The sequence below is a fragment of the Globicephala melas genome, chromosome 11 (assembly GCF_963455315.2).
Source record: "Globicephala melas chromosome 11, mGloMel1.2, whole genome shotgun sequence".
Taxonomy (NCBI): Eukaryota; Metazoa; Chordata; class Mammalia; order Artiodactyla; family Delphinidae; genus Globicephala; species Globicephala melas.
Genome location: NC_083324.2, coordinates 76468966 through 76485758, shown reverse-complemented (window position 1 = coordinate 76485758; position 16793 = coordinate 76468966). Strand labels below are relative to the sequence as shown.

The 16793-nt window shown below is 41.7% G+C and overlaps 1 pseudogene; it reads right to left on the bottom strand.

Moving 5' to 3' along the window:
- Window positions 1–2108: 2108 nt before the first annotated feature.
- LOC115860561 (alpha-N-acetylgalactosaminide alpha-2,6-sialyltransferase 6 pseudogene) lies at window positions 2109–5493 on the bottom strand (annotated as a pseudogene).
- Window positions 5494–16793: the final 11300 nt, after the last annotated feature.

The following is a 16793-nucleotide window of genomic DNA, read 5'->3' as shown; positions in this document are numbered from 1 at the left end:
ATTGAATTTTAAGCAGACTTTAAACTACTTTTATTGAACTTCAAGGGATAGTAAACAAAGCCAGGGATGTTATTAGATCATAGTCTTTGAGTTTATAACATGCCCAGAGAAATTTGTTTCTCAGAAATAGGTGTTCACTTAATGGCCTCTGCCTTGTTCTCTTCTAGGGAGCAATTCAGAACAATAGGCTGATAGAGTGGGGTTTGGGGGAGTCACTCATCTGCATCTTTGCAATGTGAGGTGATGGCCCCCTTTTCCTGTACTGAATACACAAGACATTATTTGGGAGGTGCCCAGGCAATAAAACTTGTCTCAGGCTCTAATTTTATCACTTGATAATTTTTCTTCTCTATGATTTTTATTACAACTGATTTTAGCATGGGGCTGGATAATTCAGTTTTTTTTTCTACCTGTGCAAAGACATCTTCTAGTCAACTTTAATTACTTGGAACACATCGAAAGAATCACTCTGAGAAAAGTGGATGTTCTTTCTTTGGCCCAGATTTTCCTATTTTCTATAGGTCTGGTTTCTCCTATTTTCTTCTATAGAAGACTACTTCAGTTTCCTCATCAGTAAAATGGAGATCATAATTGTACCTGTGCCATCAGGTATTAAATGAGCTAATACAAGTAAATTGTCAGTATAATGCCTGGTGCATAGTAAATAGTTAATATATGATGGCAAAAAAAGGCTGTAAGAGGCAGCTAACACAAAAATATCTTAAAAATTTCCTACTAAATCTTTTAATGCTTCAGATTCAATACACGGTCTGAGCCTAAAGCTACAAGTGCTATTTTTTGTTTTTGTTTTGTTTTTCTGGATCTTAGGTGCATTTATTCTTGTACAATCATTACAAAATCAGGTCTGGGGTAGTTGCATGCCCTCACCTCCACCCCAGTGTGCAATGGCTCACTGCTAGCGGCCTTCTCCAGGAAGGCCTCCAATCTTCACCTCCAGGCTCCAGAAGAGCAGGGTGCAAACACACCCCACTGAGGGCCAGCAATAAAGTGCCTGATGTAGAGTGAGGGGATAGAACCCGGGCCACACAGATCCTGGCTGGCCCCCTAGAACCTTCCCAGGCCCAGTTTGGGGGAGACTCTTGGACAACTCCTGCAGCTGCAGACAAAGGTGCTGCAGAAAATCCCAGACTAGCTGGGATCCCCCACTTTCTCAGCCCCCAAATTTCCTCCAGCCGGTGGAAAACCTCATTGCTGGATGGCCAAAAAGGGGCCTGGCTCTTTAAAATCCCAGCTAATGGCAGCTGAGGGGAGGGGCTAAGGAAAGAGCTGAAGGTTTGTCCCTTCTTATCAGAGTCCCCCAAACCAAACCCTGGGGGAGTCTATGAAAAAAAATAGCCTCAAGTTTCTAGGAGGAGGTTGGGAAGGTTGCCTCAGACCCTCAGGGAGCTGAGCCCCCCAGCAAGGAGTGGTGTGGCTGGAGGGGCCAGTCTTATGGAGGACAGACCCAGGAGGACAGACCCAAGGTGGTTGGTGGGAGAGGTGGGAGGGTTCTTAGACATTAGAACCTGACACAGGCAGAAGGATGCTCGGAGAGGGGGCAAGGGGTTTGTCCAAGGCCACTCAGGGAAGAGCCAAGCCCCAAACACCAGCCTCCCACCCCTGGGCCCTCCAACCCCTCAAATGTCCCAACCTGGCCTCCAGATAGCTTCCACCTCCACAAAACCTCTTTCTGGCTCTGGGAAGGGAGGGGGCAACACAAAGTTCCCAGCTTCTTGGAACAGGACCCCACTGTCCCAGCCAACGGGAAGTAATTTGGGGTCCATCCTGGGGCTCTGGAAAAAGAAATCATGGGAAAGGACATGTCCTTAGCCTCAGATTACTCAGAAATAACCTGTCTATGCTCAGACCCTGACTGGACAAGAAATACCCACAACACCCGATTAACCACATAGACGCCCAAATCCCTGATTTGGCCAAGAGATACCCCCAGGCCCTGAATGGCTGGAGGATTCACCCACTTCAAGGCCCAGATTGACCAAAAAACACTCAGACCAGCCTTGATTAGCCAGACATGGCCCTTGGTCGAGAGGTTGGGTGGAGAGCCACTTCTCCTGTGTCCCTTGTGACGGTCCCACAGGCAGGGTGACCTAGGTCCAGGAGGGGTGTGGGAGAAGGTGATTCTGTACAGCTGGGCCCAGGATGAGAAGACCCTCTTCTCCGTGATGCCCTTGCTGCTAGGGCCATTCCAGATGTAGGTGATGCTCGTCCAGCCCCTTGGGCTCGTAGTAGCCGTAGTAGCCGTAGGGCATGCACTGCAGGCGGGGCTGCTGGCTGCAATAGTTGGGGAGGGGTTGCAGGGAGACCATGCTATAGACGTGCAATCGCCAAGGCGAACCAACCCGTGCTCGACCACGAATGGGACTTTTCCCTGACCTTGCCTCTCTCAACCCGGAAGAGGTCCACAAATTGGCGCAACCCGGAAGAGGTCCACAAATTGGCGCATGCGTCCGAGAGGGAGCGCGCGGGACTCGGTGCTGGGCACACCAGGCCTGCGCACTGGGTGACGCGCGCCAGGCTTCCCTGGGGTTCCTGGATCCTGTTTGGGGGACCCCAGAAGATGAACAGAGTTTCGGGGTCCGGCTGGCGAACTCCGGGGGCCTCCGCAGCACACAGTATACACTGGAACGGGCCGTCACGCGGAAGGGGGTTTCGTTGCCCGCGTCGGCCGAGGAGCCCCAGGTGGGTGCCTCGTTTGCGCGGGTTGTGCTCGCTGGATCTCGGACCCAGCTTGGTGCCTAGCAGGTGGCTGAAGCTGGTGACAGTCACATACTGGTGGCACCGGGAAAGCCTCGTTTTGTTGCCAGAGTGGGGCTGGAGCCATCGGTGATGCTCCACTTCTACAGGATGACGGATGCGGCCCGGGAGCGTTAATGAAAGACCCCACTGGCACTGTTGGGAGTTTGTTGCTACTGAGGGGCAGGGGACAGAGTTCTGCTGGCAGCCCAGGGGTAGGGGTGTGGGGCTACACTGGCTGAGGGGCCTCCGGAAGTCATGTGACGTCTCTGAGCCTCCGTTTCCTCATCTGCCCCGGGGAGCGCCTGGCCCCTTGTAGCCCCCAAGCCCCCTCACAAGGCGCGGGGAGCCGAGAGCCAGAGTTCGCGCCGCGCCGCTCGGGCCGCCCAGGCTCCGCCGCAGCCTCCGCCCTCCAGGTCCTAGCGCCGCCGCTCACCTCCAGGGCCCAGGCCTGGGCGGTGGACCAACTGCTATTGTGTTAACAAGGAGTTTTCATACCCTGTAACAAAGGTTGCCAGTTTTCTCAGCTCCAGATGACAAGAGTCCTCATGACCTTTTCCCCTACTTCAATGTAGACAATTCTGCATAAGTTAAATCTTTTTCAATACCCCATTTCTGGTTCTAAGCGCTATGTGAATAAGAATCATTTAGTTGACAGAGATGGAAAATCCCAATCAAGATGGCTTAACCCAAAAGAAGGTATATTGGCTGAGTTAACATAGCAGTTCAAGGAAGACGGGATTCAGGCATGGCTTGATCTAGAGGTGCGCGATGTCATTAGAGCTCTAGTTATATATTTCTCTATGAAGTCCCTGGCTCTGCTCTTCTTCATTGATCAGTGTCATTTTCAGGCTGTCTCCCTTCAAGACGGTGAAATGGCTGAGAGAAGTTAAAGACTCACCTGTACTTACCACACTATTCAGAGAGTAAATCCGTTCCAGTTGCTCCTGTTACAAGGATAAACTGAGGCATATTATAGTATTTAGGAGTTCATTTGAGCAAAAACGGATTTGACTTGGGCAGCACCAAAACGGAAGTGGTTAGTGCTCTATGGACAGGGAGAGACTTTTCTAGAGAAAGGGCAGAGGCAAAGTAAGGAAATTATTGATTGGCTGCAGCTTTAAGCCTAGTTGGCTATTTGTGATTGGTGGTCCTTGGCATTTTGATATTGTAACCTTGAGGCATTTACAGGCTTAGATTTTGGTTTGTTTATGAAGGCTGCCATGGTAATAGAGTCGCCTCCATCTAATGGCCTCCTCGTTTAATGAGTTTGTCACTCATTAGGAGGAGAGGAGTCTCCTTAAGAGGACAGAGATTCAATGTCACAGAAGACAGAGATTTCATCTACCCTGTTGACTGCTTGTGACAGATACTGCAGACTGGATGCGAAAACTCCATTCTTATTCCTCTGTAATATCCTTCGTTTTTGAGACAGGGACATTTAAAACAGTTTCTAAACTTCTTTTCAGATGATGTATTTATGCCAACAAAGCCATCCATGTAAGATTTGCAAGGTGGAAGGAAGCCAGTCTCTACTGTATTGCTTCAACGAGTTCTGAAGGTAAGCACAGCTGTGGAGATTTTGGTCTTCCTTTGTTTGCTTTTTCTTCATCAATGTTATTAGAGTTTCCAGTGTCCAATCTTGTGCCAGGAGGCAGGGCATAGGGCTTGAATTGTAGTCAAGGTGATGTGATCTTAGGGCCAACAGCTGGCTTCCTCATGCTGGGATCTTGAAGGAAACAGTGTGATACTTGAGTCAGCAATTGAACCAGAAGCTTCCTGATTACCCAGCTTTCTGGTAACAGGGAAGACAGCTGCCTTATTAGGCCAATTCCTTTATGGTGTTCTGGGAATCATTTCTAAAGACTGAGGCTTGGTCTGGCTCCTTCAGCTCCTCCAATGATTTTGTAAGCTAAGGACCCTGTACTAAATGCCTTTAGGCTTAAACTATCTAGAATAGTTTCTGTCGTCTGCACCTGAGTCAATGCCCCCCTATATTCTAAGTGTCTAGAACTATTGTTGATATATTGTACATATACAAAAATTATTTGTCACCTGGCTGATTTTTATCCCCAGAAACATCTACCCCCAAATTTCCTGGTTTTTTTTTTAATTGAATGAAATAAAATACCAGTTACTGCCTCAAATTTTAGGACCTGGGTGATGGACTACACTGAACCCTGGAACTGAGGGTAGAGCCTAGTAAACCATATGACTGAGACTGAAGGAAGAAAAATTCCCTAAAGCAATTGAGGTATTTTTTGTGGAGAGCAGGAAATACTACCAGTGGAGGCAAACAATGAGTATGTATTAGAGAAGCCTGCTTTTAAATAATTGTGTGCATTCCAGGAGATGATACTTGTTTACCTCAGCCAATTCTGTTTGTGAGACAAAAATACCACAGAGGGAATACTGAGAGAACAATAAAAACAAATTGTTTGAGACAATGCTATTTACACACCCTCTTTCCCCATTAGCCACTTATCCCTTCTTCAGTAGTGTCAGAATCTCGATTTTTAGCCTGGCATATTGCTGCCCAAGTTAAAGATTTATTTCCTAATTTTCTTAGCAGCTAGGTACAAACAGGTGACTAAGTAAGGCCAGTGAAATGTAAGCAGAAGTTTCGTGTGTGGCTTCCACAAGAATTCCTTACAAGGGAAGAGGCAAACAGCATTTTGTCCCTTCCACTTCTTCACTTTGCTGGCCTGCAGATGTGATGGTTGGAATTCTGGCAGCCATTTTGGACAATGAGGTGCCCTTGATGGTACAATGGAGAGAGTGGGTCATGATCTCATTATAATTTTGGAGCCACTGTGACAATTCTGGGCAGCTGGTTTTCAAAATCCTTTTGTGATAGATAGGAAAACTTCTAACTTGTTTAAACCAGTGCTGTTTTGGAGGTTTTCTGTTCAATGCAGATGAACTCAATCATATCCAATACCTAAGGAATAGGGATGTGACTTTAAATTCTGTAGGGGGATGCACATTATAGACTTAGGAAAGAAGACAGAAATGGAAGAATTGAGCAAAATCAGAGATAAGAGGTGAAGAATGTAGGACAGTTTTCACAGTGGCAAACATTAATATCATCTTGTTGTTACTATTTACCTTTACAACTTTCTTTATAGCATCTGAATCTCCTTCCGTTTTGTGAGTGTACTATACAGTCATCTAGGCTGAGCCAATCAGACCACTCACCCTGGATCTTAAATCAAAAGCAAATGATACCAGGAAGGGAGAGCAGAAGAAACTTCTCGAAAGTGGTGTCACCCAGCGTCCAGTGCCAGTAATGTGGGAGGGTGCAATGTGGGATTAAGAGATTCGTGGTGGCAGCAACAGGGTTCCGCTTGGCAGTAGCTCTCCGGTTGGAGTTTGGCTGTGGTTCCGGCTGTGTTGTTGCTACATGATTCCTTCTCTTCTCCAGGCTCCTTAGTGATTCAAATCTGGGTCCTCCCCTTATAACATCTTTTAAAAACGCCTTTTTATTTGCTTGTATCAGCCAGAGTCAGTTTGCGTCGATTGCTAAAGTGAACTCCGTCTGGTACACATCTTCTAATAATCATGCCGTGTGTAATTGCAAAGACAAGCTTTGATTTAAATAAGAAATTTCAACCTGTCTTTTTTTCTGAATTGATTTTAAATAACATCCATATGTTTCTCCAGGGGTGAGAAGTCTTAGGAGCTTCTTTGATTAATCTTCTGCCTTTCTAAATTCATGTTTCAAAACCAATTCATTTAAACTTGAAAAAGATGAATTTGGATTGAAAGAATGAACCCATATGTTTCAAATGGATTTTGAATTTACCAAGAATAAGACTCCTTAAATCCACACTTGATAAATACCCATCTAAACCTGTTACAAATGTGACTTTAATGTGTGTGTATTAAAGGAATGCAGAATAACTAGGACATAGTATCTGTATTCAGTGAGGTCAGTCTTTCCAAAATTTTGTCCATTTGTCAGGGAAACTTCTATTAAGTGCCTGGCTCATAGTTGGTCCTTAATAAACGTTATTGATAATTGAATTCGGTGAGAATAATAGGATGACTTTTCTGGGATTCTGTTTATGTAGAGTTCTTGTAGCTTAGAAAGATGGAAATAATTTAGCAGCAGGAGGGTCGACAGCAGTAGAAAATGATATGTGAGCTGTAAAATTTATTACGCTGATTACATGATGGCTAGTAGATGTTTTAAACAGAGCACAATTCTGCTTTCTGGTTATTTAACATTTCAGTGTTCATTTCCAGGTGCACACCACCTCCTTCTCACTGCCAGAGTCAATAAGTATTTACTAAATAGGCATGCGTGCAAGTTACCTTATCAGGTATACATTCATAGTTTGTACCAAGCATACTGTATTTCATCCCTTGAAGGACCATGCTTCCTGACTGTGCTGTAGGTGAGGTATCATTATTTATTGAATGTCATGATTCATCTCCCTCATATACCTATAGCTTGTTATGTGGATTAAAATTTGTCCTTCATTTCTTTCAGACATACAGGTTGTCCATGGTTATAATAAAACGTCCGAATGTATAACAAAATAAGGTTTGAGAATCACTGTTTTGAGAGCTTTGTTACTGAACAATCATTTTACATATTTTTTAACATTTAAAAATATTTTTATTTTCTTTTACATTCTTTTTAACAAAACTCCTTTCATCTTTACCCCTCCCCCATTGTTATTAAAGGAAAAATCTGTACTTTTTGCTGTGTTTACTTGTTGGTGTTCCCTCCGAGACTGGGTGCTTCTCAAGGTCAGGGCTGATGGCATTTTTCTTTCATTATCATCTTGTCTGCAATATATTTGTAATATAATTGCCATTTAATAAAACTGTATTGTGTAGATATAACAGATGGAAATGGGCTTGAAGCTTTTTACTATGTGAGACAGTGCACTTAGGTGGAAAGAACTCAGACTTTGGGATCAGAAACATAGTTTCAAATTATTCCTTTATTAATTATGAAATAAATTATACTACTTTCTTTATTACTTATGTAACGAGTAATATTACTGGCTCTTACACTCCTAGTCTTCAGGTAGAAAAAAGAAATGATGGGGGATTGAGAAGATTAATGGAAATTATTGTATAATTTATTTAGCTCAGTGCCAAATGTACTATAGGCACACAGTAAGGTTTGCTCCTTTTTTTTTTTTTTTCTTTTTTTTGCGGTACGCGGGCCTCTCAGTGTTGTGGCCTCTCCCGTTGCGGAGCACAGGCTCTGGACGCGCAGGCTCAGCGGCCATGGCTCACGGGCCCAGCCGCTCCGCGGGTTGTGGGATCTTCCCGGACCGGGGCACGAACCCGCGTCCCCTGCATCGGCAGGCGGACTCTCAACCACTGCGCCACCAGGGAAGCCCTGCTCCCTTTTTTATTGGCATTAATTCCAGGCAGTGTTAGGTATACCATTTTACTTAAGTAGAGAAAGCACTAGGTAGATAGTTGAGAAAACTGAGTTCTGAAATTCATTTTGACCTTGAGTTTGGATAAAGCCCCAAAACATTCTGGGTCTCAGTTTCTTCTGTCTAAAATGAGAATAACATCAGTCAAAGGATAGAAGTTAGTAAAGTTAATAAGATGAAAAGCCTTGGAAAAATTTCAGTAACTACACACATAAAAGGTGTTACTATTTTTGTTTCTGTTTTAATTGTTCACAGCTCAATAAATTATCATTTGTTAAAATTAAATTATATATATACATATATATTTCTTTTGAGGCTAAGAAGATGTTACTAGTAGGTCCCTGAGGGTTCCCAGAAAATGTTGATTTAAAACATTGAAAGTAATCTTAAGGAAGAAAGTACTGTGGTGAAACAAGAGATTTGAAAGATGATTTTAGCTGTAAGATTTTGGACAGATTGAAGAGAGGGCTAAGACAGGTGGTGAGGAATGGGTTTTGGAATACCAAATGTAAAATGACAAGGACAGGAACAGAGATTTAACCATGGAAAAATAATAAGTCCTAGAAATGTATAACTGATTTTCCAAAAGAAGACTGTTCAACTTGTCTTTGGGTGTAGAATTTTGCAATAGGGTCTTTTATATACAACTAACCCTTGACTACTAAAGCGGGGAGCAACGTGTTTATTAGTTTTCTTCATCTGGTAATAAACCTGTTGTTGTATTTTGCTCCATTGCAGCCAAACTCTCAAAGTTCTCCTCCATCCAGTGCTTCCAATTCTTCACTGCCACTCTTCAAGACATTCTTTTTAGTAAACGTTTCACACAAGAAAATTCTGTAAATGTTTGAAGAGGAAGTCTTTATTTGTAAGAAGAATATTAACGACCGTTCATTAGACTTTATGTTTAGAAGTAAAAACTCAGGCAGAGAGACATCTGAGGAAAATGAAAAGTTCCAATTTGTGGGGTTTACACCCTAAGTACTTAAATACCTGCAAGCCTCGTTGTCATTTTTTAAAGGAAAGTGCAGGGTATTAGGGCTGTCAACACACACTCTCTTTCAGTCATGTTGATAATTTTGAAAAATGGACATTAACTTCTCAGTTTCTTTTCTGGGAACTTCTGCCCACCTCTTAAAGGTTGGAATTCACCAAGGGTTTTTCTAGAGCCCCTTATTTCGTGCTCATATTCTGTCTGAGTGATCCTGGCTGTTCTCATTATCTCTAACCTTTACTAAAGACTTCCAAATTGATGTCTCTAATCTGGACCTCTACAGTATAGTTACACAGCCCTTTGCTAACTAGACCTCTCCACAGGATGCCTTATAGGCATCTCTCTCAATACTTCTGAATATGAGCACTTTTGTTTCCTCTTAAAAATTTTCCCTCACCCTGTATTTTCCATCTTATCTGCTGATATTACTTTCCATCCAGCAACCACACAAGAAATCGCTGCAGACCCCACCTTTCTTGCACACCCTACCATACACACCATAAAATCTTGCCAACTTTCCCACCTCAATAGCTCTGGGATAGATTCTTTTCTCTTTGTCCTTATAACAAGGTTTTGGTTTAACCCTCATCATCTCATGCAGTAGATTCCAAACTCAACTGCCTGCCTCCGGTCTTATCCCATTATGACTAATTCTTCATCCTGCCACCAGAGTGATCTTCTTAAAACTCACATTTGACCATGTCACAGATTGGTGTGTAACCCTTCAGAAGAGTCCTAACTTTTACAGGCTAAATATCAAACCCTTTAATATATATGCTGATATCAATATATAGCATATAAGGAACTCTATCATTTAGCACCCGCCAGTGCCACCCTCACACCCTTTTCTGGTAGTCACTTGCCTAGAATGCCATTTCTACTTTCTTAGCCTACTAGTCTATGTGGAATTCCTGCTAATGTTATGAAATTCAGTTCAGGTCACCTTCTCCAGGAAGCCTTCCGGACTCTCCTACTTGCTCTCATTGTGTTCCTCAGGAAATACTTTGCTCTGAGCTTTTCTCACAGTTTTGCACATCTGTCATTGCCTTCACTGCGTTGCATTTTGATGACCTCTTTGTGACAACCTTCCAGGCTTGGTTGTGGGTGACTTGAGGACAGGAATCATAGCTTGTTCTCCTTTACCTCCAACATGCTTAGCACCAAGAGTGTACAGAATAACAAACTGTGTTTTTTTCAATGGATATATTGAAGGGCAATGAAATTATAAAAAGAGGAACAACATCTTTAAGACATTTCATCTCTGTTTTCCTGTTTGTTCTTCCTCAATTTTACTAATATTGTGATAGATAATTCACAGTGAACATAGGCTGTCTAAGGGGAAAAGAAAGGAGACGGCCTTTTAAGCTGAGAGGTCATTTCCTTGCATTTCTCTAGATCTGAGATCTAATTAGATCTCTGAAGTTTAAGCCTAAGTCAGGGTAATTTGAAAGATAGTGTATCTCTTTCTTACCTTTTCATTTTAATGGTTTTACTATTGGTTGAACAGTTCCAAATCACTGTGGAAGTCTTTCCAAAAATATTTAGGTCATAATCATTTGAAGACAATTCTGATCTATTCTGTGGATCTGAGGATAGATGGCCTTATTGCCTTTCTATATTTTTTGCTTCGTATCGTTTGTTTTTTCTCCAGCAGGTTAACTTGCTGTACTTAATTCTATATTTAAAAATAGAAGATAAGTTTAAGTTGTCAATCTAAGTATAATATATTTAATGAAATAAACACAAATATTAAAATAAGTAGTCAGATGCCACCTTCTGGCTCTTGAAGAAAAGAGGAACGTAAATCAATTGTTGTACACAAACTGGCATAGTGAAGGTGACTGTCGGTTCCTTTGGGTTGATTTTGTCCCCCACCCTTAAACACATATGGTGTATCATGCCGTATCTTCAGGCTGTGTCAGCTACACATAATATAGCAATGGTAAGGAAGAAACACAAAATGCAAGACTTTGACCTTCAAAGTTACCTAATTTGTCTTTGCTCAAAAGCAGTTGTTAGAGCTACAGAGTTAAAAAGTCTTCTAAAGAAATGTAAATGGCCGTCTGTGCAACTTCAGTGTCAGGCATAAATCCAGAGAGCCAGGAAACACTGTCACCATAAATCCAAGTGGCAACATAGGTCCACAGAGAGAGGAGAGAATCGTATTTCTTTGGTAACTATAGTTTAAGCTAGTTTCCCCCTAAGAGGAGGAAAGACTCTTTTACTTTCCTTCTGCTTCTTTTCAAACTCTGGGTACTACAAGCCCCTATCTTTAGGAAGGTGATTAAAAGTTATTTATATAAGGTGATAGAAGAGTTACATTTGAAATCTGTGCTTTATGTGTTCGCATCCAATTGATAATACAGCTAAGTAATGAATAGATTTTGTCAACAAAATGGGTTTTTGATGGTTGGGGAACAACTCTAGGATACCAGAATTTTTTGTCTGTGCCTATAGTTGTTATCAACTGATGTTTCAGAAAGATAAAAATAAGACTCAGGACATGTAGGATCTTGCTGTAGACAGCTGGAGGCAACCTTCCTAAGAATTTGTAAACCAATTTCAAAGAGCCCTCAGTTGTTTTGCTGTTAAATGTTGGGAATTTAAAGTCAACAATCCTTTGTTTAGCAAATCATCTTCATGAATTTCTGAGTGTGCAAACATGAACCTGGACATTATTTGGCTAGTGGGTGGAGAGCTGAACTGCACTGCATAAGAAATTACTGGATAAGGCCAGACACTATAAAACTCTTAGAGGAAAACATAGGTAGAACACTTTATGACATAAATCACAGCAAGATCCTTTTTGACCCACCTCCTAGAGAAATGGAAATAAAAACAAAAATAAACAAATGGGACCTAATGAAACTTAAAAGCTTTTGCACAGCAAAGGAAAACGTAAACAAGACGAAAAGACAGCCCTCACAATGGGAGAAAATATTTGCAAATGAAGCAACTGACAAAGGATTAATCTCCAAAATTTACAAGCAGCTCATGCAGCTCAATATCAAAAAACAACCAACCCAATCCAAAAATGGGCAGAAGACCTAAATAGACATTCCTCCAAAGAAGATAGACACATTGCCAACGAACGCATGAAAGAATGCTCAACATCACTAATCATTAGAGAAATGCACATCAAAACTACAATGAGATATCACCTCGTACCAGTCAGAGTGGCCATCATCAAAAAATCTAGAAACAATAAATGCTGGAGAGGGTGTGGAGAAAAGGGAACCCTCTTGCACTGTTGGTGGGAATGTAAATTGATACAGCCACTATGGAGAACAGTATGCAGGTTCCTTAAAAAACTAAAAACAGAACTACCATACAACTTAGCAATCCCACTACTGGGCATATACCCAGAGAAAACCATAATTCAAAAAGAGTCATGTACCACAATGTTCATTGCAGCTCTATTTACAATAGCCAGGACTTGGAAGCGACCTAAGTATCCATCGACAGACGAATGGATACAGAAGATGTGGCACATCTATACAATGGAATATTACTCAGCCATAAAAAGAAACGAAATTGAGTTACTTGTAGTGAGGTGGATGGACCTAGAGACTGTCATACAGAGTGAAGTAAGTCAGAAAGAGAAAAACAAATACCATATGCTAACACACATATATGGAATCTAAAAAAAAAAAAAGGTTCTGAAGAACCTAGGGGCAGGACAGGAATAAAGACACAGATGTAGAGAATGGACTTGAGGACACAGGGAAGGGGAGGGGGAAGCTGGGATGAAGTGAGAGAGTGGCATGGAAATATATACACTACCAAATGTAAAATAGGTAGCTAGTGGGAAGCAGCAGCATAGCACAGGGAGATCAGCTCGGGTGTGACCACCTAGAGGTGTGGGATAGGGAGGGTGGGAGGGAGACGCAAGAGGGAGGAGATATGGGGATATATGTATATGTATAGCTGATTCACTTTGTTATAAAGCAGAAACTAACAGCATTGTAAACAATTATACTCCAATAAAGATGGTTAAAAAAAAATTACTGGAGTAGTGAGTTGGAGACTATCTGGTAGAGACAGGAGAAGAACACAGAAAGTTGGGTCCAAAGTAGGCCATGACTGATGAGAAATTCCTCAAGGTAGGAAATGCCCAGTTGAATGTAGGGGAATGGTATCTAATAATCAATTTTAAAAACAATTATATAGTTGGGACTTCCCTGGTGGCACAGTGGATAAGACTCTGCGCTCCCAATGCTGGGGGCCCGGGTTCGATCCGTGGTCAGGGAACTAGATCCCATATGTGTGCTGCAATTAAGAGTTCGCATGCCACAAGTAAGGATCCTGAGAGCCAGAACTAAGGAGCCCACGTGCTGCAACTAAGGAGCTGGCGAGCCGCAACTAAGGAGCCTGCAAGCCGCAACTAAGACCCGGCACAACGAAGTAAATAAATACATATTAAAAAAAAAATTGTATAGTAAACTTGACACCCTTTGTTGCCCAAAACCTTCAGTAAAAATAGGCTCTCTGTAGATAACACAGCCTTGAGTTAGGCATTTTAGAGAAATGAGAGAAATCAGAGGAATGTTGCATGTGATTTGAAGTAATGTAGAAGAGGAACAGGATAAAGTGAAACTAAACTTTTGACTGACTCAGGAAAAAGGAGTCAGTGGTAACTAGAAAAAGCATAAGAAACATAAGAATGCCCTGAGAAATTAATGAACCAGGTTAAAGCCTTTTTATTGAAAATTTAAATGACTGGTTAAGCCCAGGAGGTGGGAGAACTTTCAATTTCAGGTAACTCTGTGGAAACTTACTATCTCACATGTAAACAGACCCTTTAAAATGGTTTATGTAATTCATGAGTGGTACTGCATTCACAATAGTAACACCTGATGAAGCCTGGACAAATGAAAAATAGATCCACTTGGATTTGCATTTTCTTCTATATAGTATATGTGCTTTGAGAATAATTGTTTTTAAATTTAAAAATCCTGCATTTTGTCCTCTGGCATTACTTTTGCTCACCCAACCTCACCAATCCTCTCAGCCCCAAGTGTCCAGCCTTATGTCTCATCCAGCTGTGGGTGTAGATGTGGTCAATCCAGGGTGCATCACAGCCCCTGAACTAAAAATCAACAAGACACAGGCACCCCAAAGTTTAGGGCTGCTCTGTTTACAGGAACCTCGACTTCGGTACACCTTAAATATCCCAGGAAAGAGAAAAATGGATAAAGAAGTTGTGGTACTTTTGTGCTTTGTCCCCCATTCTCTCTCTGCTCTGCCTCCTGAAAGCCTATAACTCATTCAAAATTCCTTCAGCATTGCTTCTCCTATAACCACAAACTAACCCCCCATAGCTGCTCTAAAAGGGAATGCTACTCGCTCATTCTTTTAATAAGCACTTATCTTTGGTTTTGGCCTTGCCGCGCAGCTTGTGGGATCTTAGTTCCCCGACCAGGGATCAAACCCGGGCCCCCTGCGATGAAAGTACCTGAGTCCTAACCACTGGACCACCAGGGAAGTCCCTTAATAAGCACTTTTGAAGAGCTTCTCGTGTGATCAGTTTCAAGCAATGCAGATGGTACTTGTAAAATCATGTTATGGAAAAAACTGAATTAAATTGAAATATTGAAAAAGAAAATCTGAGCAACATTCCATCATAGAACACTTCATGGAAGCCTAAATGTTATAGAAAATCAAGGTGATCTAAATGCCAATGCAGACTAGAGTTAGATTAGAAAAGATTCATAGAGTTAGAAAGAACACCTAACAAGGAGTCAGAATGAATTTACCAAGAGCAAAATGTGTTGGGCCATCTCATTTCAAAGTTTTGTCATTGTTACTGAAATGAGAGGTCCAAAAAATGATGTAGACATACAGTACTTGGAATTTTGAAGGCATTTTACAAGATATCTGACAATTTTCTTATGGATAAGATAAACTATAAAATGTATATGATTACAGCTTGGTAAACTTATTAAATGACAGAACCCAGAGGATACTGATGATGGGTCTATATAGGGAAAGTTCTATGCTTCTCCCCTCTTCCCTTTTATATTTTATCATTTTAGTTATTGACTCAAAGGGACACATAAAAAGCAAGCTTATTAAATAAATGTGAAGATAATACAAAGCTGGGAGGATCCCTCCACCCCAAAGGTATGAATCTCCTGGACTAATAAATCAGATACAAAAAAAGATAAAAAATTGAATATTTATTATTATAGTGGTCTATACTATTGACTGTAGGCCAACTGCCCAAATAAAGGGTGGAAGTGAGGGGCTTACCAGCAGCAAATTGTGAAAAGGCATGGTTTTCAGGATCCACTGAGTTCAAGATTAGTTAGCAGTGTAACGCAGCTCCCAAACCCAGTTAATTCTAGTTTATTGCCAAGGATTGAACTATGTCTCCCCTTCCCCCCTCATTCTTATGGTGAAGTCCTAACCCTCAGTGTGATAGTGTTTGGAGATGAGGTCATGAGGGTAGAGCTCTCATTATAGGATTGTGCCCTTACAAGAAGAGATACTGGAGAGCTTGCTCTCTCTCTTTCCCTGCTTTGTATGGACACATGGCGAAGGTCATCTGCCAGCCAGGAAGAGAATCCTAACCAGAACCCGGTGATGCCGGCACCCTGATCTTGGACTTCCACCCTCCAGGACTCAAACAAAATTTCTGTTGTTTAAGCCACCTAGTCTTTGCTATGTTTTCATGGTACCCTGAACTCATACAATTAACCTGCACAAATAAGATTCTTTGATCTTAAAAAAATTTTTTTTGTTTTGAAAGCCTCTGATTACATTTAATCTGTTCATTTTATTTTTGATATATTCTTAGTTGTTCATGGCTCATAATGTCCTTCTGGAATTGAGCCCCTAGGAGAACTCAAGTCACTAATTATGTAGCAAGCTCGCCCTCAGACTTACTCTCTGGAGATGAGAGTACAGATTTTTAAAGGGGCACAAGTCAGACCAAATAACTTGACCTTAATGTGCAGGTCTAATATGTCCTGGTAAGTACATTTATACTATTTATAGTTGACAAAAAATTTGTTTTCTTAGCCATGAAATAGAATATAGACGCCTCTCGAGTCACAGTCAAACAGGTATTGGGGGATAGGGGTTGAGGATAAAGTTGCACGTGGAAACAATGGAGAGTTTTCATGGGTGCAGGGTCAATCTAATGGTTTGAGTTTGGGACCTACATGTTAAGAACTTGAACTTTTTATTCACCATATGCACTTGGACTCTGACTGATCTTCTGTAACAGCGAATGAGCCAAATAAGTTGAAGAACTATTTCTGAAATCCATCTTCATTTTCATTTCTTCAACACTTGTGAGAATGTCGCTCATGGCACTTGATGAATTTCTGCGAATTCCCTTTTTTAATACCTTAGTAAGGAAGTGTGAAAGAAACCATGATGAATTAATGCTAAAACATTTCCATAGGCTAGAAAAAAATCTGCCTAGAGATCAGGCCTGGAGGAGGAACAGGTAGCCCAATGTGAACTTTTGGTTGCTGTTGAGTGTTTTTGTTTTTCTAAATGTGGGCCTGCGAAGGAGAGGTGAGAGCCGTGGTCTCTAAGGAAATCCTGTGCTTCTTGCTATCTTGGCGCTGGAGTGTGGTAAATTGCTAGAGGTGGTGTACAACATATGGAAGAGGAATGGATGTGATGAGACA